This window comes from Lissotriton vulgaris, chromosome 10 (assembly GCF_964263255.1).
Source record: "Lissotriton vulgaris chromosome 10, aLisVul1.2, whole genome shotgun sequence".
In the NCBI taxonomy this organism is placed as follows: domain Eukaryota; kingdom Metazoa; phylum Chordata; class Amphibia; order Caudata; family Salamandridae; genus Lissotriton; species Lissotriton vulgaris.
Genome location: NC_141698.1, coordinates 516,129,490 through 516,152,425, shown reverse-complemented (window position 1 = coordinate 516,152,425; position 22,936 = coordinate 516,129,490).

Sequence of the window (22,936 nt, the reverse complement as noted above, 5' to 3'; positions counted from 1 at the left end):
AATAAATAAATAAAGTAATATGAACTCGCAACACAAGATCTTGCCCCTAATGTAAGCATTATAAATGTAGTCAATTTCAGTTACTTTCAAAACACATGAGCAACATGCCGAAGCCCAATCTCAAGTAAATGCGGTAACAGCAATCATATGGGGTGCTTAAAAGTATAAGAAAACCACTCATGTCAACTGCGATAATAAACATTTAATTAAAGAATATATGAATTTTGTTGTGCCCCACCAGAAACCAGAACATTGTGGGAATATAAATAAAAAAGAAAAGATACTTTTTTCTCCTTCTCATCCAGGACCAGGAACTACACCACCATCAACAATAAATCTGCCCCAACCCTTTTGGAAGTAGACAAGGATCCAAAGACTCCCTCTTCTGGGAACACTACCCACATATTAGGACTCCCCACCCAAAATTATCATGTAACATAGCTGTATCATTTCTCAGGTCTCCTGCCACTTCTTAGCACTCTGTCACCACTCACTGGCTACGTCCATGTTATACAAATATCTATATATATTTAACTGAACCTGAAACTCCCTACCCTGATCCTTATATGACCGTATGTCATGTTGCCTTTAAAAATGAACTTAAGACCCTTCTCTTTGAAACACACTTGAGCTAAATCAATGATACTGCATGTACTCCCGACTATCTGTTTCTCACTTATCCTACATTGATTGTTTGTAACTGCATTTAGGTCATTTGTTCTGATGCCCCTGGGCCATGTTTAGCTATATGAAATTGCATAAATTAATAATAAATAATACACACATGCGGTCTCCTGATACTTTTCGTTCAGGGTACAGCACATAAATGGAGCACAGATGTTGCCTAACTGTACCTTAAAGCTTGCTACAAATGTCCAAAATAGAATTTTATTGGTGCAGAATTAAACATTGACAGCCGACACGTGTTTCGTCCTCTGTGGCGATTTGCGTCAGGGCTTTCTCAGGGCTACATTCAATTTCTTTTTTGCATTCTGTTAGGTTCTCTAGTAGACATCATTTCGAATATGTGACAAAATAGATTTCTGGAATATTTCAATTTGGAGGTAAATCTCCCGCAAGGGGACTTTTTCGCCCCGCACGGCACCTTCGTGGAAACGCATTTGAATTCCGCCCTCTGTGGCGCAAACACGTGTCGGCTGTCAATGTTCAATTCTGCACCAATAAAATTCTATTTTTTCTAAAAACTGGAGCGATCTCATCATTTGAGTGACAATTGGAATCAATCATTACAGGATTCAACCTTAAAATAATATGTATACTAAACTGGAAATCATACTCTCTTTCCCCAAAAACTGTTACATTTTAAAACTCTAAAAGGTCCAGAGTTTTGAGTATGTTTCCTCCCTTTTTAAAAAAACCTTTGTGAAAACAGATATAGTTCAGGAATCCTTGGTCCTCTTATCCTCAGCTGTTATAAACACACTACTGTCATTAAAATCCTAGCCAGAGTCTAGGCTTCACATCCAATGCACACTCAGCGGTAAAGCCAGTTGTTTTGTCTATGCAGACCTAATCATGGAGTGGAATAATTTTGGCTCCATCCTTCTACGTTTGGCTAGGCCATATATATATGCATGTACGCCTGGCCTTATGTACACGTGTGACACAGTAAAACTAAAGAGATGTGTACTGAGGGTATAGAAGTGCATCTATTGTGTGTTTTGACTTATATATGTGTGTGGATATTAACGCTTTCCTTTCCAGAAACATCTGGACTGCTGACATTAATCTTCCTTAGGTTTAGATTGCAAGGTGGTGCACAAAAATTCATTTAATTCATTTAATGCTGTGCATTCTCCAGGGATTAGTGAGAATTAGTGAGAATTATTGTATGTGTGTTTATGCTTTCCTTATTATTTCTGAGCAGTCGTTTTTGCTTAATAAAATGTATTAGTCATTGTACCACATACAGGTGTACCGCATGATAGATATCTTGATTTATTATTAAAGATTTCATTTATTCGAATATATATAGGTTGTAGAACTAATGAGTTTTAAAAAGAATTAGTGTGATTCTGGGCCTTAAGCTTACATTTGAGACAGTTAATACTAACATGAAAATTGCGTTTCCGCATGTTTTTCTATTTTTCAGGTGCAGACCAAAGGCATTCAGTAGTTAGTGAAAAGCAGATTGTATTACAGAGATAGAGTAGCGAGGAAGAGCTAGCCTGGGAGTGTTACCAGTTGGTACTATCAGACAAAGGAAGAAACCAAGGATGCCTCAGAAGCGGAGATTCGAATATGAGAATAGTGTTCAAGGCACCAAGTTCTTTCTTGGAACTGGAAAACATATTATGATGTATATGAGGTCATGACTTCTCAACTGTTCTTTGTACATTTAAATTAGTGAACCCACATTAAGTTTGGTCAGATTCCCTTTAGACTTGGAGAGGTACTGACCTCATTTGACATTTCTGATTGAGCGGCTTCATTCTATACATGATTCTTTAGTTATGGAACTTCTACAGAGGTGCAGTGAGCTAAACACGATATTCATGCTACCCCGTTTAACATTGTTGTAGTTTCCATTAGTGTAGCCTTTTTTATTTGTATATAGACACAGAGAGATTAAGTGACTTGCCCACAATCACGGGATGTTACGCCATCAACTCAGTTCCAAAGTTGGCAGCTCTGGCTGTTCGGCCACATCTTTCCTATCATCATATAGGTGCAGCCATATCAGTTGATGATGTCACTCAACAATTGGTGCTGGAAACAAAGAAAAGAATCACAGATCGTGCTTATGTTATGGAACCATCAGTACTCCAGAGTACACTGATGACAGCATGGCTGATGCCTTGGCTTCAAATGACACTGCCAAGGTTGTATCTTGCAAGTCTCCACATGCTCTATCCTGGCAGTAATAGTTGACACATAAAAAGAGGATGGGATTATTGAATTTGACCAGTTATTTAGAGAGTGAATTAAACATACTGCCACAGTAGTAGAGTATTATCTAGCAACCACACATGTTGACCTCTAGTAAAAAATTGAGAAATCCACAATTATCAACTTAAACCCCTACCTAACAGGGATGTTGGACACACTTTAGGATAGAAAGTGGCTCTTTAAAATATAGCTCACTAAATTTCATTCAGAAGAAACTGGCCGACATGTCTGCTGAACTAGGCAGTTCCTTAGAGCATACAGTCCAGATATTATTGAATGATGCCAAGATGCTTAAAAGACTAGTGGGTGCTAAGATTAATCTTTTCATGCTGTTCATGTAATAGACCACCAGAACAAATCTATTTCCAGACATATGACAAAGTTCCAAGGGAACATAGCATCAGCTCAGCACAGAATTACTGATGAGCTGGCCACCTTTTGCACTCTTATGTCTTAGGTTCAGTCAAACACATGCATAGCATTGACTGGCATGTGAAAGGCATCAATAGAGATACACACTATTCCTTGCCACAGGGTGTGGTGCAAGTGACATCCACGATCATGAAAATAAATAAATAAAGATCACAAGGCACACGTTATTGATTGTTGATTTAATTATGTTTTTCTTCAGTATTGATGACTATGTATATGATGTTATGTAATAGAATGTGTATCTAACATTGTGCACTAAATTGCATAGCATTTAAGTAGGTTTTGCGTGACTTTTGGTATCATTTGTCCAGCCCATAAATCTGTGTCAGTTTTGAGGCAAGCATTGATGGCAATCTTCTAAGATTGCACATTGCTATCAGGCTCATCATCAAGAGGCCTGCCACCTGCCACAACAAAGAGGTGTAACAAGCAGCACACTGCAATCATGTCACATATAGTCTTGGGTTGAGAAAGGAGTCTACTCTGAGACAAGTGTAGGCACCTTAAACTCGATTTGAGCATGCCAAAACACAGTTCAGTGATCCCATATTTACTGTGACTGCGCTATAGGCTTCCTTGGCTGGGGTCTTTGAACTTGCAAAGGGTGTCAAATTATTGGGTCTATTAGGATGGTGAGCAGATCACCGCCGGTGGCGAACCGCCCGCCAACCACCCCGCCGGATGGCCTTTTACCCCCGCCACATTACCATTACCACAGGGGGGGGACCACGGCCGACGGAAAGACACTCTGCCGCTTTTCCGCCAGAAGGCAATCTGCACAATTGCCTACCGGGCAAAATAGTCCTGCAATATGGAGGGGTGCCTTGCAGGCATCGCCATCCATATTACGACGGTGGCGGTGTAATCCTTTCCATGGCGGAGACTCTGCCATGGAAAGGCATGTTGTGTTTCCTCTGGGGGCCCGGGGGGTCGGTGGCTGCACTTGGGGGGTACCCATGGTACCCCCCAACATTGGCATGCACAAGGTGTCAGGCACCGCGCGGTGCTTGTCACGTTGTGCATGCCAATGCACAACATGCATATATTGCATTGTGGCGGGTGCTGCTTACAGCACCGCCTGCCACAATGTAATATATGCAGGATTCCACCACCACCATGGCGGTGGCATCCTCATTGCATGTGCGGGACCGCTACACCACTGGCAGCCGGTCCCAGTACTGCTAGGGTGGTGGGCGGACTGTAGTCCGCCCGCCATCCTAATGGGCCCCTGTGTTCTTGATTAGCCTATAACATTCTTTGAGTTCCACCTCAGCTTTTTCTGGCTCTGTCATCTTAAATGTTCAAATGTTTCCCGGTGCTGCTATCTACTGTCATTATGCCTGCCAAATTGATGTTGTCACAGTTTTTGTCTTCATATTAGAAATTTCTTGCGACTTTCCGGGTGATGGTGGAGTGTTTTCTAGTTTCTTTTAGGTTATGTGCTATTAGTTCATGCTGTTTGAGTATTTGGACACAATATTGATTAAAGAATATTGTGATGTCAAAAATATAGTAGACACAAATATTGAAGGTAAGAATGCATTTTTTAGTGTTGTTTTTAATATTGTTGTTGAAATATTGTTTTCTAAATTATAATTGTATATAATATAATTTTTATGGTTATTTTATTATGTTTATGAAGGATGTATGACGTTACATCGCAAACTTTTACAACGCAAACCATTACAACGCAATTTTTACAATGCAGGATCCTTTACAACGGAAGCCTTTACAACGCATGACATTACATAGCAGATGCTATTACAACGCATGCCATTACAGCGTAAATCTAGGTAAGTATATTATTTTTTAACAAATGTCGTTAATAAATATTGATTTAATGTAATTTATTAAATACATTTTTTATTAATATATTTGTAAATATATTTAAATATTTTTTTAAATAGTGTAGGTGTATAAAAATAATATTTAAAATCCAGTTAGTGTAAAACCCAAACCCAGCCCTGAACACTAAAAATACCCCTGTACCCCATAACCCAAACCCAGCCCTGAACCCTAAAAATACCCCTGTACCCCATAACCCAAAACTAAGTATATACTATTACTTTAATAAATGTATTTAATTTAAATTTAAAAATAAATGATTAAATAAAATGACATACTTACCAATACTTACATTGTAATGGCATGCATTGTAAAAGCATCTGCTATGTAATGTCATGCGTTGTAAAGGCATTCGTTGTAAAGGATCCTGCATTGTAATGGTGTGCGTTGTAACAGAATGCGTTGTAAAAGTTGCGTTGTAACTGTTGTTTCCCGTTTATGAAGGATTTAATATTGTGCTCTATGTTAATTATTTTGTTACTGTTTCCTTTCTAGTTAATTTAATGTAATTTAAAACTATTAGGATAAATGTATTTGAATATTAATATTTAAATATTAACTAACATCATTTTGTGTTTTTATAAGTTTTATAATAATATAGGAGGTGTTCAGTCAAAATATCAAGTTGGAAGTGCCGACTTACACTATAGCTGAGTTTTAAATATTGAAACAGAAATATCGGCATCAAGAATATCGACCTTAATGTAAGTAATATTGATTTTAAAAACACAGAAGTCATTCATATCGTTTGCAAAAATATAATTGTTAAAAATATCGATTTTGTAATAAATGTTATGTATTTTAGTATACATTCTAAATGTAAAGTGATGTATTTTTTTTAAGTATTGTTTAGGTTTTTAATACATGTGTTACATTTTTAGTAGTGATACATTTTATTTCAGTGCAATATTGCGTTTTTTAGTTCCGTAGCTGGTTGTGGATTCATAGGTGAAATGGGTGGAAAGTAATTTAATTATAATCAATTAATGAATATTTTTTATTTAATAATATTTAATTGAGATTTTATAATGTTTATTGTGTTTATAGGGTAAATGTTAGGTGCAGGTTGTGGTGTGCATAGGGGAAAAGGGTGGGAAGTATTACATTTTTAATAAATTGTTAATTAGTTGTTAATTAATATTGACAATTTATTATGGTAATTGTGTAATTAATATTAGGTGCGGTTTGTGGGGTTTATAGGGGTAAATGGTGGGAAGTAATTTATTTGTAATTATTAATTAATTAATAGTTAGTTGTTAAATAATATTCATTACTTAATTGACAATTAAATATATAAATTGTGTAATTAATTTTGGTTGTGGGTTGTGGGGTTTTTAGGGGTACAGGATGGGAATTGATTTTAGTTAGATAGAGTAATTGTTTAATTATTTGTTTGTGTTTGGTTTTTGGGTTTATAGGGATGAAGGGTGGGGAGTAAATTAATTGTACTTACTTTAAATTTAGTTGTAAAATACTGTTATTTATTTAATTGAAATTATTCTTTTTGTGCAATTATTTTTTTTACAGCTTACTTTTAGGTGTGGGTTGTGGGGATTATAGGTGTAAAAGGTGGGAAGTTAATTAAATGTATGTGTTTTAATTTGTTTTTTAATTTATAATATTTATTTAACTTAAAAATAATTATGTAAATTATGCACAATTTTTTTTTTCGAAGTGGGTTGTAAGTTATGTGGTGTTATTTGTTAGGAAGTAAATTGACTTTTTAAATTTATTTAATACTAGCTGTATCCTGCCATGCGTTGCTGTGGATCAGTCTGGTTAAATGGAAGAGAAAGAAAAGAGTAAGCGCACGTTTCTAATATGTTTAATTTCACAATGCTTGTGGGCACACAATATGTTTTTGTGACTATTGTCACGTTGTGTATATATAAACATGCACTAAAGTTGCAAAGTGAACCAACTCCTCTCCGCTCCCTCCACCCACTTCCCGGTCTGCCATCCTGACACCAACTGTTCATCGTAATATATGTAGACTATTGTCTCTATGCGTCACTTGTAGTTGTTGAGCAGCAACGAAATCAATAGGGTCTGTTCAGCCTTTCGATTAAAAACACGCGTCTATTGGACACGCGCGTTTTTTTAATCCAACGTTGTGTATATATAAACATGTGCTAATGTTGCAAAATGAACCAACTCCTCCCCCCTCCCTCCACCCATTTTCCGGTCTGCCTTCCTGACACCAACTGTCCATCCTAATATATGTAGACTATTGTCTCAATGCATCCTTTCTTAATGTTTCAAAGTGAACCAACTCCTCCCCCCTCCTTCCACCCACTTGCCGGTCTGCCATCCTGACACCAACTGTTCAGGGTAATATATGTAGACTATTGTCTCTATGCGTCCCTTGTAGTTTTTGTGCAGCAACGAAATCGATAGGGTCTGTTTGGCCTTACGATTAAAAACATGCATGTATTCGACACGCGCGCATTGGAATCCAACGTTGTGTATATAAAAACACGCCCCTATTCGAATCCAACGTGTGTCTAGATTTCATTTTTATTTATATAGATAATATTTCTAGGTATTTGTAAAATGTATTTAACATTATAATATGTTTTTATTTTGCATTTTAATATTACAAATATTAATATTTTCATTTTTAACATTGATGTTTTTAAAATAAATATATAATATTTTTTTGTCCTCATTCGCCTTTAACCACCTAGATAGGACCAAACACCCATTTGTAGCCTTAATTATTGACCTTGAATTTCTTTGGCTTCATATATCGAATCTCTTGGTAACTCGGCCTGTAAGGGTACGTTTTTTAGGTCGGAAGGTTGATTCCCCTTTTATGAGAGGGGGAGGTTAGGTTTACTCCAGCTTGGTCTTATGCAAACCTGATTTGACATTGTCAAGAGCCTAAAAGCATACAATAATCCAAGGAGTATCCAGAAGGCATAATCATAATAATCATAGTACCCCTCCAAAAAAAAAAGAAACTACCTCCGTTGAATCAACAGGTCCCAATATGCTATTCTTTTCATTCTACATGTTCTAGACATGTCCATCTTGGATACTTCGTATAGTGAGGTCAACTAATCTGAATGATTAAATAAAATGACATACTTACCAATACTTACATTGTAATGGCATGCATTGTAAAAGCATCTGCTATGTAATGTCATGCGTTGTAAAGGCATTCGTTGTAAAGGATCCTGCATTGTAATGGTGTGCGTTGTAACAGAATGCGTTGTAAAAGTTGCGTTGTAACTGTTGTTTCCCGTTTATGAAGGATTTAATATTGTGCTCTATGTTAATTATTTTGTTACTGTTTCCTTTCTAGTTAATTTAATGTAATTTAAAACTATTAGGATAAATGTATTTGAATATTAATATTTAAATATTAACTAACATCATTTTGTGTTTTTATAAGTTTTATAATAATATAGGAGGTGTTCAGTCAAAATATCAAGTTGGAAGTGCCGACTTACACTATAGCTGAGTTTTAAATATTGAAACAGAAATATCGGCATCAAGAATATCGACCTTAATGTAAGTAATATTGATTTTAAAAACACAGAAGTCATTCATATCGTTTGCAAAAATATAATTGTTAAAAATATCGATTTTGTAATTAATGTTATGTATTTTAGTATACATTCTAAATGTAAAGTGATGTATTTTTTTTAAGTATTGTTTAGGTTTTTAATACATGTGTTACATTTTTAGTAGTGATACATTTTATTTCAGTGCAATCTTGCGTTTTTTAGTTCCGTAGCTGGTTGTGGATTCATAGGTGAAATGGGTGGAAAGTAATTTAATTATAATCAATTAATGAATATTTTTTATTTAATAATATTTAATTGAGATTTTATAATGTTTATTGTGTTTATAGGGTAAATGTTAGGTGCAGGTTGTGGTGTGCATAGGGGAAAAGGGTGGGAAGTATTACATTTTTAATAAATTGTTAATTAGTTGTTAATTAATATTGACAATTTATTATGGTAATTGTGTAATTAATATTAGGTGCGGTTTGTGGGGTTTATAGGGGTAAATGGTGGGAAGTAATTTATTTGTAATTATTAATTAATTAATAGTTAGTTGTTAAATAATATTCATTACTTAATTGACAATTAAATATATAAATTGTGTAATTAATTTTGGTTGTGGGTTGTGGGGTTTTTAGGGGTACAGGATGGGAATTGATTTTAGTTAGATAGAGTAATTGTTTAATTATTTGTTTGTGTTTGGTTTTTGGGTTTATAGGGATGAAGGGTGGGGAGTAAATTAATTGTACTTACTTTAAATTTAGTTGTAAAATACTGTTATTTATTTAATTGAAATTATTCTTTTTGTGCAATTATTTTTTTTACAGCTTACTTTTAGGTGTGGGTTGTGGGGATTATAGGTGTAAAAGGTGGGAAGTTAATTAAATGTATGTGTTTTAATTTGTTTTTTAATTTATAATATTTATTTAACTTAAAAATAATTATGTAAATTATGCACAATTTTTTTTTTCGAAGTGGGTTGTAAGTTATGTGGTGTTATTTGTTAGGAAGTAAATTGACTTTTTAAATTTATTTAATACTAGCTGTATCCTGCCATGCGTTGCTGTGGATCAGTCTGGTTAAATGGAAGAGAAAGAAAAGAGTAAGCGCACGTTTCTAATATGTTTAATTTCACAATGCTTGTGGGCACACAATATGTTTTTGTGACTATTGTCACGTTGTGTATATATAAACATGCCCTAAAGTTGCAAAGTGAACCAACTCCTCTCCGCTCCCTCCACCCACTTCCCGGTCTGCCATCCTGACACCAACTGTTCATCGTAATATATGTAGACTATTGTCTCTATGCGTCCCTTGTAGTTGTTGAGCAGCAATGAAATCAATAGGGTCTGTTCAGCCTTTCGATTAAAAACACGCGTCTATTGGACACGCGCGTTTTTTTAATCCAACGTTGTGTATATATAAACATGTGCTAATGTTGCAAAATGAACCAACTCCTCCCCCCTCCCTCCACCCATTTTCCGGTCTGCCTTCCTGACACCAACTGTCCATCCTAATATATGTAGACTATTGTCTCAATGCATCCTTTCTTAATGTTTCAAAGTGAACCAACTCCTCCCCCCTCCTTCCACCCACTTGCCGGTCTGCCATCCTGACACCAACTGTTCAGGGTAATATATGTAGACTATTGTCTCTATGCGTCCCTTGTAGTTTTTGTGCAGCAACGAAATCGATAGGGTCTGTTTGGCCTTACGATTAAAAACATGCATGTATTCGACACGCGCGCATTGGAATCCAACGTTGTGTATATAAAAACACGCCCCTATTCGAATCCAACGTGTGTCTAGATTTCATTTTTATTTATATAGATAATATTTCTAGGTATTTGTAAAATGTATTTAACATTATAATATGTTTTTATTTTGCATTTTAATATTACAAATATTAATATTTTCATTTTTAACATTGATGTTTTTAAAATAAATATATAATATTTTTTTGTCCTCATTCGCCTTTAACCACCTAGATAGGACCAAACACCCATTTGTAGCCTTAATTATTGACCTTGAATTTCTTTGGCTTCATATATCGAATCTCTTGGTAACTCGGCCTGTAAGGGTACGTTTTTTAGGTCGGAAGGTTGATTCCCCTTTTATGAGAGGGGGAGGTTAGGTTTACTCCAGCTTGGTCTTATGCAAACCTGATTTGACATTGTCAAGAGCCTAAAAGCATACAATAATCCAAGGAGTATCCAGAAGGCATAATCATAATAATCATAGTACCCCTCCAAAAAAAAAAGAAACTACCTCCGTTGAATCAACAGGTCCCAATATGCTATTCTTTTCATTCTACATGTTCTAGACATGTCCATCTTGGATACTTCGTATAGTGAGGTCAACTAATCTGAATTATCGGGTGGAACTGGATCTATCCAATGTTTGCAAATTTGCCTCCTAGCCATTAAAATTGAGTAGAATAACAAAGATCTGGCAGGGTCTACGATGTTACTGTTGAGGCGAAAAATTATCAGGGACAGGTTTATATGGATTGGTACTTTTAGGATACTCTCAAGAGTCTTCCGCACATCTTCCCAGAAAGATGTGATGGATGGGCAGTCCTAAAACATATGTATATCTGTTGCTTCTGCCATCCCACATTTGTTGCACTTTCCCTTTCAGAAATTTTGATAATCTAAGAGGGGATAGATACACTCTATGCGCTGAAGAGCATAGAAGACCACACTGTGGGTCCAGAATCTGTTCCCCCATAACTTATCTGCGAACTTTAATACCCCATCCACCACCTCTTCGATTGCCCAATACCACACTGAGGCCTCCCTTTTTCCTGCCGGCCGCACACTAGCTGTTATTCAAGGCTAGTGCCCCAACCAAATTATGTTTTCCGACTAAGCTACAATTGTACCCAGCTTTTTAGCTGGGCATACTTAAATCTAGAGAGACCAGTCTCTACTCTCTCTCTTAGATCTTTCCAAGAGACAAATGAATCATCACTAATCAAATCTCCCCACACTTTAATCCCAGATTCTCTTAGTGGTATTGTTAAGCTGTCCTGGAGGCATTCGGGTGAAGCTGGGGAGTCACAGAGTGGCGCTAGATTTGAAAAATTATTAAGCCACTCCATTTTTCTTAATCCAACCAAGGCTTTTGCTATCGACTGGAGGACCTTAAGTTTGACCTTATTGAAAAAATGTTGGCCCCCAAATTTAAACATGAAGCCTTCTTCTGGTAAACCAGCACCCCTTAACATAGCCCGAAATATGTCACCTCCCCCTGTACTCACAGGCATTTTCAATAACATTTGAGAATGTGAAAGCTGGAAGGCCCAGGCATAGTATTGTAGATCATATGGCGTCAAGCCCCCTTTCTCTCTCTTTCACCTAAGCTTTTTCCAGGCTAATCTAGTCAATCTATATCTCCAAATAAAGGAGTTTACCTCTTGTTGAAAGTTGCCTATCAGGGATTTATCAAAAAACAGAGGGATTGTATTAAAAAGAAATGTAAGCTTAGATAAGATTGTCCTTTTAACCAAATTAACCCTCTCCAAGATGGATAAGGGGAGGTGTGCCCACAGTTTCATCTGTTTCTGACATTCTCTGAAGACTCTCTCTAGGTTTGCTTCTGGGATTTTTCCTATATCCTGTACAATTCTAACCCCCAGATACCGCATGGCATTTATTTCACATCCAGCCGCGGTCAGCAGTAGGAGTTCCTGCAGGGCGGTGACGTGGGGAGGGGGAGGGGCAGGGTGGGGGGTAGTAATGTATGGATTATGGAGTTTAACAGGTAGGTAAACAAATAAATAAATAAAACAAATGTTGTTGCGTGCACTGCATCGCATTTGGTGATGCATGCACCCCCCACCCTGCCCCTCTCCCTCCCCATGTCACCACCCTGCAGGAACTCCAACTGCCGACTGCGGCTGTTCATATCCAGAAACTTGTCCGAATTCCTCAGTCAGTTTTATGACTTTCGGAAGAGCTGTGTCCAAGTCTGCCGAAAGTATCAAGATGTCATCTGCATACAGGGCCACTCTCCATTCCCGCTCTCCATATTTAAAAAGAGATGATGTTGGGCTTATCCCTAAGTCTCTGTGCAAAGGGCTCTATATACATATTGAAGAGCAAAGGGGAGAGAGGGCAACCCTGTTGCGTTCCACTGGTTATCTTAAATGCGTCAGTCATAGTTCCATTGACCAGTAATCTAACTGTTGGTGCTTGGTATAGCAGCTGGATGGTTCGAGGGAATTTGTCCCCAAAATTAAATCTTGCTATGACTTCCAACAGGTATCCTCAATTCACCCTGTCAAAAGCCTTGGTGGCATCCAAGGTTAAAACTGCCAGAGTGAGTGAATAGGTGGAGGCAATATCAATTGCACCGACCAGATCATGTGTAAGGTCTGCTAGTTGACGTCCTTTAACAAACCCTTTTCGGTCTGGGTGGAGAATATTATTTGCCACCACCCCCAACCTATGTGCCAAAATTGAGGGAAAGTATTTATAATCCGTATTTAGGAATGATATTGGTCGGTATGAACCACAGCTAGCTGGATTTTTGCCGGGCTTCAAGATTAAGACCACTGTTGCATCGTCCCATGAACAAGGGGCATTTGCTCCCTCCAATAGAATCTTATTGTACAGTTGAGTCAATACTGGGATTATAATCTCTTGTAAAGATTGATATATTTTGCCTGGTAGCCCATCAGGCCCGGCCGCTTTCCTTCTTTTCCCACCTGCTATGACCTTCCTCAACTCCTCTTCTGTAATGTCACATTCCAGGTCTATTTGTTGTTTAGAGCTAATGGATGGTAGAGTGGTCCCATCTAACCAGTGCTTCACCTTGGCACTGTCCCCTATGGAGGTCTCTTTATATATATATGTTGGAAATAGTTCCGGAAAGCTGTACCAATATCTTTATCTGAGGATAGGGAAGATGGCTCATCATCCACCTTTATCTATTTTATATGGTTCTGGAGTTGATCTGTTTTAACTTTCCAAGCATGCAATTTGCCTGCTCCTTCACCATATTCAAAGTGGGAGATGTTGCTTGCCTCCCATCTGCGCATAAGCCTCTCTTATGTTTTTGTACTTACTTATAGTGTCATCAGTGATGTCATCAGTGATGTCACTGACCATGTCATGAATGATGTAATATGTGACATCATCAGCAGTGGATTGCGGGCGCGCAAGTTATAGTGAGTCCAACTAACTATAACGTGGTAATTTCACAATGGTTTTGTATGAGTAAAATGTCCAGCTAACTATAACTGGTGTTAAACCTATGGTTTTTTCAGTGAATTTCAAAGGTTTTTTAAATGCTAATTCCTAACTATAACAAATGTGAAACCTATGTTTTTTTTGTGAATTTCAATGGTTTTTTAAATGCTAATTCCTAACTATAACGATTGTGAAACCTCTGGTTTTTTCACTGAATTTCATAGGTTTTTTAAAAGCTAATTCCTTTCTATATCGAGTTTGTAACCTACGATTTTTTTGTTTATTTGCTGTTTTATGTAAGTTATAATTATTAATATATTTTTTTTAAATAATATTTTTCCAATGTTTTTTTTTAATCTTTTTTTCCTGGGGCGCACCGAGAGCGCAATTTCTGCGTTCGTTAAAAAAAAATGTATGAAAAGTAAATAATAATGCAAGACATTTAGTACCATACGTATAAAAGCAATATTTTTAATTTACGAAATGAAAATGAATTCACATTTCCGTAAAGCTATCAAAACGTCACTCAGGCGAGCCGCGTAAGCGCCCCCTGAAGCGCCTACGTTCGCGCCGTGTAAGCGCCCCCGGAAGCGCTCCGGTGCGCGCAGCGTAAGCGCGTCAAGTCATGTGACCTTAAAATAACTCTTTTCATTGGTTGCTAACAGTTTTTTTACAAAGAATGAAATCCCCACCCATTTCCTTCACTTCTTCTTTCACTTTTGTGACTGAAAGACCTGTTTTTTGCTATTGGATCTTTCTTGGATTACCATGGCTGCCAGAGAATCCAGCAGTGATGATGACAGAGAGACATTTATTGATGAAGAGGTTCCTCCACCCTGGGTAAAAGAACACTTCATTTGGAAGTTTTTTTCCATTCCCCATGATCAAAAAAAAGTAAATGCTCCAAAGGTGGAGTGCCGGATTTGTCATACCGTCCTCTCACGGGGTGACCCCACCAAAAAGTATTCATTTGGGAACTCCACTATGATTCGCCACGTCGAGAGGAGGCACCCCCAGAACTTTGCCCGGGAGAGTGTCAGAGCTCTGGCACAAGAGGCTCTCAGGGATGGTGCCTCTACTTCAACCGGAGGACCAACAACATCAGTGAGGGGGCGACCAGAAGAGCTGATCCCCAACATTCAGCCTGCATTTAATGAAGCCGTAATTAAATGCAAAAAATTTGATCAGCTACTTTGTTATGGGGAACAAAGTGTAATGCTCATGGTTCGAGCAATAGACAACCACCGCTGCCAACCCCAGTCCTAATTTTGATTATTTTTTTTTGCTCCTGTTGAGCAGTTTCCAATTCCCTGTTTTTGTTTCTGTTGAAAAAAAACGAACAAAGAAGAAAAAAAAAGTTATTTTCAGAACTACCTCCAATTCTCATCAAAGAGCTGTATTTTTAAAAAAATGAAAAAGAGTAACTGAAGTGGAGTGCAGTGAGAGAAGAGAGGAAAATGAGTGAGAAAGCAAACAAAGGGATGAGAGGGGAAGGGAAGTGAAGAAGGGGGACTGAAAGAAGGTGAGTGTGGGGAGCGAGAGTGAGGAGAAGGAGAGTGAACATGGGGAATGTGTCAATTGAGTGTGAGACAAGGTAAGCAAGGCAGTGAAGAAACAGAGAAAGTGAAAAAAAAAGTTAGAGTAGAAGACTGAAGGCCTCATTTATGAGGCCATGCGTGACTTTTACGCCGCTGGTGCATCACTTTTTGTGACGTACCAGTGATGTAAAATGCACCTTGTTGAGTCATATTTACAAAGTGATGCATCTAGGTAGATGCGTCACTTTGTAAACCCCTGTGCCACATTATACCTGCGCCAGGTGTAATGTATGCAAAGGGGGCGTATTGACGCAAGAAAGGGTCGTAGAAGTGACGCAGTGAAATCTACGAGATTTCACAGCGTCACTTTTAGGACAGCGTTGAGTCAAAATCTTGCGCCTGCCTCACAGCAAGCGTAAGACTGACGCAGGCCCTATCACATGTGGCTGGCCCCAAGTGAAAGGATGCATTGCTGGAGTTGCATCACTTTTGTGACACACTCCAGCAATGCATCACTTTTGCGCTTACAGATACGTCAGAAATACTGACGTATCTGTAACTCCTTGCGACATAATGCGTCATACATTAAATATGACGCATGAGTAGAAGACCGAAGCCCTCATTTATGAAGCCTAGCGTCACTTTTACGCCGCCGGTGCGTCACTTTTTGTGACGCACCAGTGGTGTACAAAATGCACCTTATTCAGTCATATTTACAACGTGACCCATCTAGGTAGATGTGTCACTTTGTAAGCCCCTGCGACACATTATACCTACATCAGGTGTAATGTATGCAAAAGGGACGTATTGACGCAAGAAAGGGTCATAGAGGTGACGCAGTGAAATCTATGAGATATCAATGCGTCACTTTTATGACGCTGTTGCGTCCAAATCTTACGCCTGTTTCACAGCAGGCGTGCAGGCCCTTTCACATGGGGCCTGGCCCCATGTGAAAGGATGCATTGCTGGAGTTGCATCATTTTTGTGACACACTCCAGCAATGCATCACTTTTGCGCTTACAGATACGTCTGAAATACTGACGTATCTGTAAGTACTTCCGACATAATACGTCATATATTTAATATGACGCATGACTAGAAGACTGAAGGCCTCATTTATGAGGCCATGCGTCACTTTAACGCCACCGGTGCGTCACTTTTTGTGACGCACCAGTGCTGTAAAAAATGCACCTTATTCCGTCATATTTACAAAGTGACGCATCTAGGTAGATGCGTCACTTTGTAAGCCCCTGCGCCACATTATACCTACGTCAGGTGTAATGTATGCAAAAGGGACGTATTGACGCAAGAAAGGGTCGTAGAGGTGACACAGTGATTAAACTGGGTTTTCCCTATGCTACGCTCCCCGGAGCGCGTACCGGGTGCTCCCCCCGCGCAAATCGATTTTTTATTTTGCCCCGTGGAACCCTATTATAGCCCCCAAATCAAACCTAGGGGGTCAGGGGGGGTCTACCCTGCCCCCTTATGGTCATTTCTCCCTTTTTTTTGCCACCTCTTGTGTCTCGATCCTACAGAGACACAAGATGGCGGCCGCTCCGGACTGTTTCGAATGTTTACAGACACCCATGAGCCAATCAGCTTTCCGTGCGCAAGTCGCGTAGCACGCCCGGTGCTCTCTCCGGTGCGCGTACCGGGGCGCATATAGATGTATATATTTTTTTAAACCTAAATTACTCAAAATCCACTGGAGCACATATCTTGAGACATAGCAAAGGCACATTGGGCTACCAGTCCCTACAATTTTGCAAAGTTTGGTGGAAATCCGTTCAGCCGTTCGGGCTAAAAGTGAGTTCGACCGCCCTATGGAAATTAACATGGGGAAAACACGTTTTGGGACCCCCTTTTATCTTGGCCCCCACTTGACGAATTCCCCCCCAGATTTTCAGGGAAGGACCGGAGCTCCGCGAGGCAAATTTGAGGAACTTTTCAGGCAGATTCGTCAACCGGCGCCAAAGTTATTCACAATAGAATTTTGAGATTTTGCATTGAAAAAAATCCTAACTATAGCTACCTACTGGCGACCGCCAGTAGGTAATATACATATACAGTTAACCAAAGGCCCAAGAGCTTTTAAGGGCACACTGACAGTTAAATAACCATCCGGTTTTTTCACATGGAAAATCACTTGTTGCTGCTCCCTGTTACAATCCACTGACCTGATGCGTTTCAGGGCTGTCTGCCTATTCATCGAAGGTCCCCGTGTAAAGACACTCACAGGCAATTTCCACACTTCTCATTGTATTTGCAAGCCACGCCCTCAGTGGGCCGCGCAGGTGCACGTCTAGCTTTCTGGGATTAGTAGTCCCTGTGGAAAAACAAATATACATTTCCTTTAGTAGGTTCTGTGAAGCTGCCACATGAATCCACATTCTTGTACCCTAAGTGGGCCCCAGAGCAGCGCGTTGATTCACATTGTCCCAATTAACTGTGCAGTATACGGGTCGCGATGCAGTTCTAACTCACGGCCTTCTCCATAGTTGAAAGGATGTTGCTGCCCCCCACGGCAGGGCTGCCGTGATTTTAGATTGTTCACCAAAGGTCCAAGAGCTATATATATATATATATTAACAATCCACAGGTTGCATGTAAGCAAACGCGCACTCGGCAACAGATATGCTAAAGAGTTTTTATTCCTCACAAAACGTTACGCGTTTCGACACAAATGTGTCTTGGTCACACGTTAACCAGCACAGTAACTTGCCTGTATTAAATAAACAAAAACAATGGACTTCATTCGTCAACATAGAGAAAGTACACTTGGCTGAGGCTTGTTAGAAACAGAGGTGACTACGGATGCCATCTTTGAATGTCAACCAAAACAGTATTACGCTGTATGTATAAAGCACATCCAGATGCATTAAGCAAAGATACGATTGTGTACAGTGAAACATCGTAAAGCAAAATAAAATACTTTTGCGTAATTTCTCACTCTGCATAAAAGAGGGGGGGGGATGTGCTTCCAGACATTACAAGCAGTCCCCCTGGGGTACATTGCATGAGTGCTGCATGATGTTTAGATTTAACAGTAATCTCTCTAAGGTCTAGTGCCTATGATGAAAAGACTACCTGCATTAAGTTGCTGACAGCAGGGGTATATCTCTCACAAGACAGTTTTCATAGTGGAAAAAACAAAAACCCCAAACATGCCAGGTTGCAGACATTAAGACAAAACAGCAATGCTATGTTAAAGGTTTACATTCGGTCTAGTGCCTATGAAATATACAGAAAGAGGTACTGTATTGAGCATGCTGTCATTTGCATCCAACCAAGTCCCAACACACGTGTACTAGTTTATACAAGCAATAAGCCTTTGTTGAATGATAATTAAAGGTCATGCAAAAAAGAGACAAACAGTGAAAAGTGGATTCCTTATCTTAACATGGTGAAGTGACTTCATTCGCCGAAGAAAAGGGTAGGGAAGATGTGAAGTGAAAAGAAAAAGTTGTGTCTCCCTTCCTTTCCTCCTGAAAAACATATACAAATAATTTAAATCTGCATTAAAACTGGAATCAAGAAAACTAGATAAAATATATTAGTTTCATATGGACTGCAATGAACATACAGTATATTACTAGAACACATCTATATATATATTGTACATGCATAAATTCAATGACATCAAGAATAGATTTGTTACTCCTCATAGAGATGAGTTGCCAACTCCTCGTCAAGATTGTGGCCCCCCGGGAATCTACTTTCTAACTCCATAATCCACTTAGATTCTTTTTTCCTAAGTGCTAGGAGACGGTTGCCCCCTCTTTTGCCCATGTTAACCTGTTCCACCGCATAGTATCTCAACAGAGAAGTATTAGATTGGTGGAACTCCTCAAAATGTCTGGCGACTGGGTAATGGGTGTCACAATTGGTGATAGCTCTTAGATGTTCCTGTATGCGCTTTTTTGCCATGCATACTGTACTGCCCACGTACCTCATTTTGCACGGGCATTCCAGGATGTATACAACAAAGCTGGTGTTACATGTGAGAAATTGCTTGATCTTACATTTGGTGGTTTGCCCGGGTATGTCTATCTCTTTCACCATGTAGCTTGATTTACAAGCTCGGCAGTGGCCACATGGGTAAAACCCTTTAAGTCCCTGTATATGTTGTCTCTTCTTGTCTGAGATATCCCCTTTGACCAGAATATCCCTGAGAATTCTCCCTCTTCTGTAAGTAATTTGGGGTCTTTTTTCCATATTAGGGCCTATCACATGGTCAGACTGGAGTATGTTCCAGTTGTCTACTAGTATTTTGCGGACCTTATCTGATTTGTGATGGAAAGTAGTTATCAATCTGGTTGTGTTATTCTCATTATCAGTATAGGGTTTGGGTTTGAGGGTTTGAGGGTTTCAGATCTTTCTACCCCTGCTGCTTTTTTCATGGCCTTGTCTAACACCCATTCAGGATAGCCTCTTTCCCGAAATCTAGACATCATCACTTCTTGTTCCAATTTAAAGTCTTTCTCATTACTACAATTTCTCTTAGCTCTGAGTAATTCCCCATAGGGGATGCTCCATTTAAGGGGGTCTGGGTGCGCACTGAGCGCATGGAGAAGGCTGTTTCCAGCCGTTTCTTTTCTGTGTAAGCTGGATGTCAGCTTTCCATTATCAATCTTGACTTCTGTATCCAGGAATTCAACTCGATCCTCACTTATAGTGTAGGTTAGTTGTATATTATATGGATTCCTGTTCAGTTTCTCAATGAAATTCTCTGCTTCATCTCTTGTACCACTCCACACTAGAAACAGATCATCTATATATCTGATCCAATTTTGCACTTTAGAAAAATCCTCACTGAGACTCTCATCATTTTTCAGCTCCTCTTCCCATTTCCCTACAAACAGGTTCGCGAAACTCGGCGCAAATGCAGAACCCATGGCCGCGCCACGGGTTTGTTTGTAAATTGCCCCATCAAACATAAATATATTATTTTTGAGACACAATTTCATCATTTGTATTAACATATTGGTATGTTCACGATAGCCTATTTCCCTCTTTTTTAGATAATAGTAGCTGGCTTCTAAGCCTTGAGTATGGTCTATAATGGTATAGAGGGCACTCACATCCATGGTGATGAGAAGGAGGCCCTCTACCCACTGGATAGTTTCAAGTTTGGTTAGAAAATCCGTGGTGTCTTTAGTATAAGAAGGTAGTTGGCTAACATATACCCTCAGAAAGTGGTCAATATATTTAGACAAATTTTCGTTTACACTGCCAATGCTAGAGATAATGGGTCTTCCAGGAGGTTCACATGGATTCTTGTGAACCTTGGGAAGAAGGTAAAAGATGGGAAGTTTAGGGTAGTCTTTTTTCAGAAACCGAAATTCAGGCCAGGATGTTGCTGCCCCCCACGGCAGGGCTGCCGTGATTTTAGATTGTTCACCAAAGGTCCAAGAGCTATATATATATATATATATATATATATATATATATATATATATATATATATATATATATATATATTACCTACTGGCGGTCGCCAGTAGGTATATATAGTTAGGATTTTTTCCCTATGGGATTTCTGAAAATTCTATGTCTAATAACTTTGGCGTTTGTGGACGGAATTGGCTGAAATTTTCTGGAAAATGGCACATTTTGTTTCTGAGCAGCTCCTGGAAATTTGGGGGGGTTTCGGCAAGGGGGGGCTGAGATAAAAGGGGGGTCCCAAAACGCGTTTTTCCCATGTTAATTTCCATAGGGCGGTTGGCCTCACTTTTAGCCCGAACGGCTGAATGGATTTCCACGAAACTTGGGAAAATTGTAGGGACTGTTAGCCCGATGTGCCTTTGCTAGGTCTCAATATATGTGCTTCAGTGGATTTTGAGAAATTAACGTTTAAATCAAGATATATATCTGTAACAGCGGTCCGGGCAGCGATCCGGTTCGCGTACTTTTCGCTTATCGGAACTTTGCGCACGGAAAGCTGATTGGCTCTTCGGTGTCTGTCAACATTCTAAACAGTCCGGTGCAGCCGCCATCTTCTCTCTCGGTAGGATCGAGAGACAAGAGGAGGCCAAAACAAAGAGGGAAATTTCCATACGGGGGCATAGTAGATCCTCCCTGACCCCCTAGGTTTTATGTGGTGTTTTTAAAAGGGCCCAGCAGGGTCCAAAAAAATATATATATTTTTTTTTTCGCGATGAGCGTCTAGTACGCGAACCGGAAAGCGTTCTGGGCAGCGTACTATAAGGATAATAGAATGATACACTTTTCAAAGACTGTATGTTAATTGTTTGTTTTTTTTTCTTTTTTTTTTTTGTTGTCTTTATTTTTAAAGTTATTTTTGTTATTTTCATTGTTTTTCATACTTTATTAAATTTTCCAACATTTCATTGTCAGAAATGTCATAATTTATTATAGGGTGTAATTGTTTTTCATTTTCAAGCAAGTTGTCTACTGCTTCAACACATTGTAGAAGTTCGTGGTCTCTACTGTCATCCATAAAGTCATCAAGTTTGTCTTGGCTGCTCTCCTTCAGTTCAATCGAAAATGAAATTTGTTGTTCGCCTTCCATTTTGCCTGAAATTTTGAATAAGAAAATATATATTAGTAGAGATAGGGCACTGTTGGGATTAATTTTAGATAGTCATTTTTTATCAGTGAATTTATCTTTTGGCAGTGTATAGTATCAGAGTGGAAATAGGACTATAAAAAAGTGTATGTGATTTAACCAAGACAAGTCTAACTCCATTCATAACTATAACAGAGAAGTCTATCTAAATACATTACTACTACAGAGGGATAGTGTATATGTAGCAGAAAAATTCTATTATATTAAGTTATAGTGCACAATATATTTCGTTTTTAAAAATTATATCTTACCTTCACAAAGAAGTTGAAGTTTTTGGAAGCTATTAAAAGGTGTTGTACAACAAGAAGTAGTAGTCAAAATGGCTGTGTTTTCTTCTCTTCCTTTATATATATTCAAGTATATAACCAATCAAATGTCAGGTAATAAAAGTAGAAAATGAAAGTAACATTTTCATTGGTTGTCAATTCCAACAGTTCAGATGTGTTTTGTGAAGTAATTTACCTCACGGTATTTGGAGAGGTCTAAAGGCTAAATGGCTAAATGAAATTTCAATCAAATTTGTGAGAATGAAAGGGATTGTTATGTAGTATGAGCTAATTTATATTTGGTGAGAGTGTCTCTAGTCGTTTTTCTGTAAATTACTTTCCCGCCTTTTTTTTGGACCGCTTCCCGGATAGCGGTCCGGTCCGCGTACTTGGAGCGTAACGGGAGTCCACCATTTTGTGTTTCGGTCGAATCAAGGTATAAAATGGAGGGTAAATAATGTTCTGAATGGGTAGAAGGGGGCATGGTACAAGTATTTTGCCCCCCTACGTTTTCTGAGGGTGGCTGAGGAGGACTATATTTGCGAAGAAAAAAACTTTTTTTTGAAATTTTGCGCGGTTAGCTTCCAGTTCGCGTACCGGATAGCGCTCTTTAAGCGTAGTTTGTTGAAAATTACAGAAAAAAGTTAGAA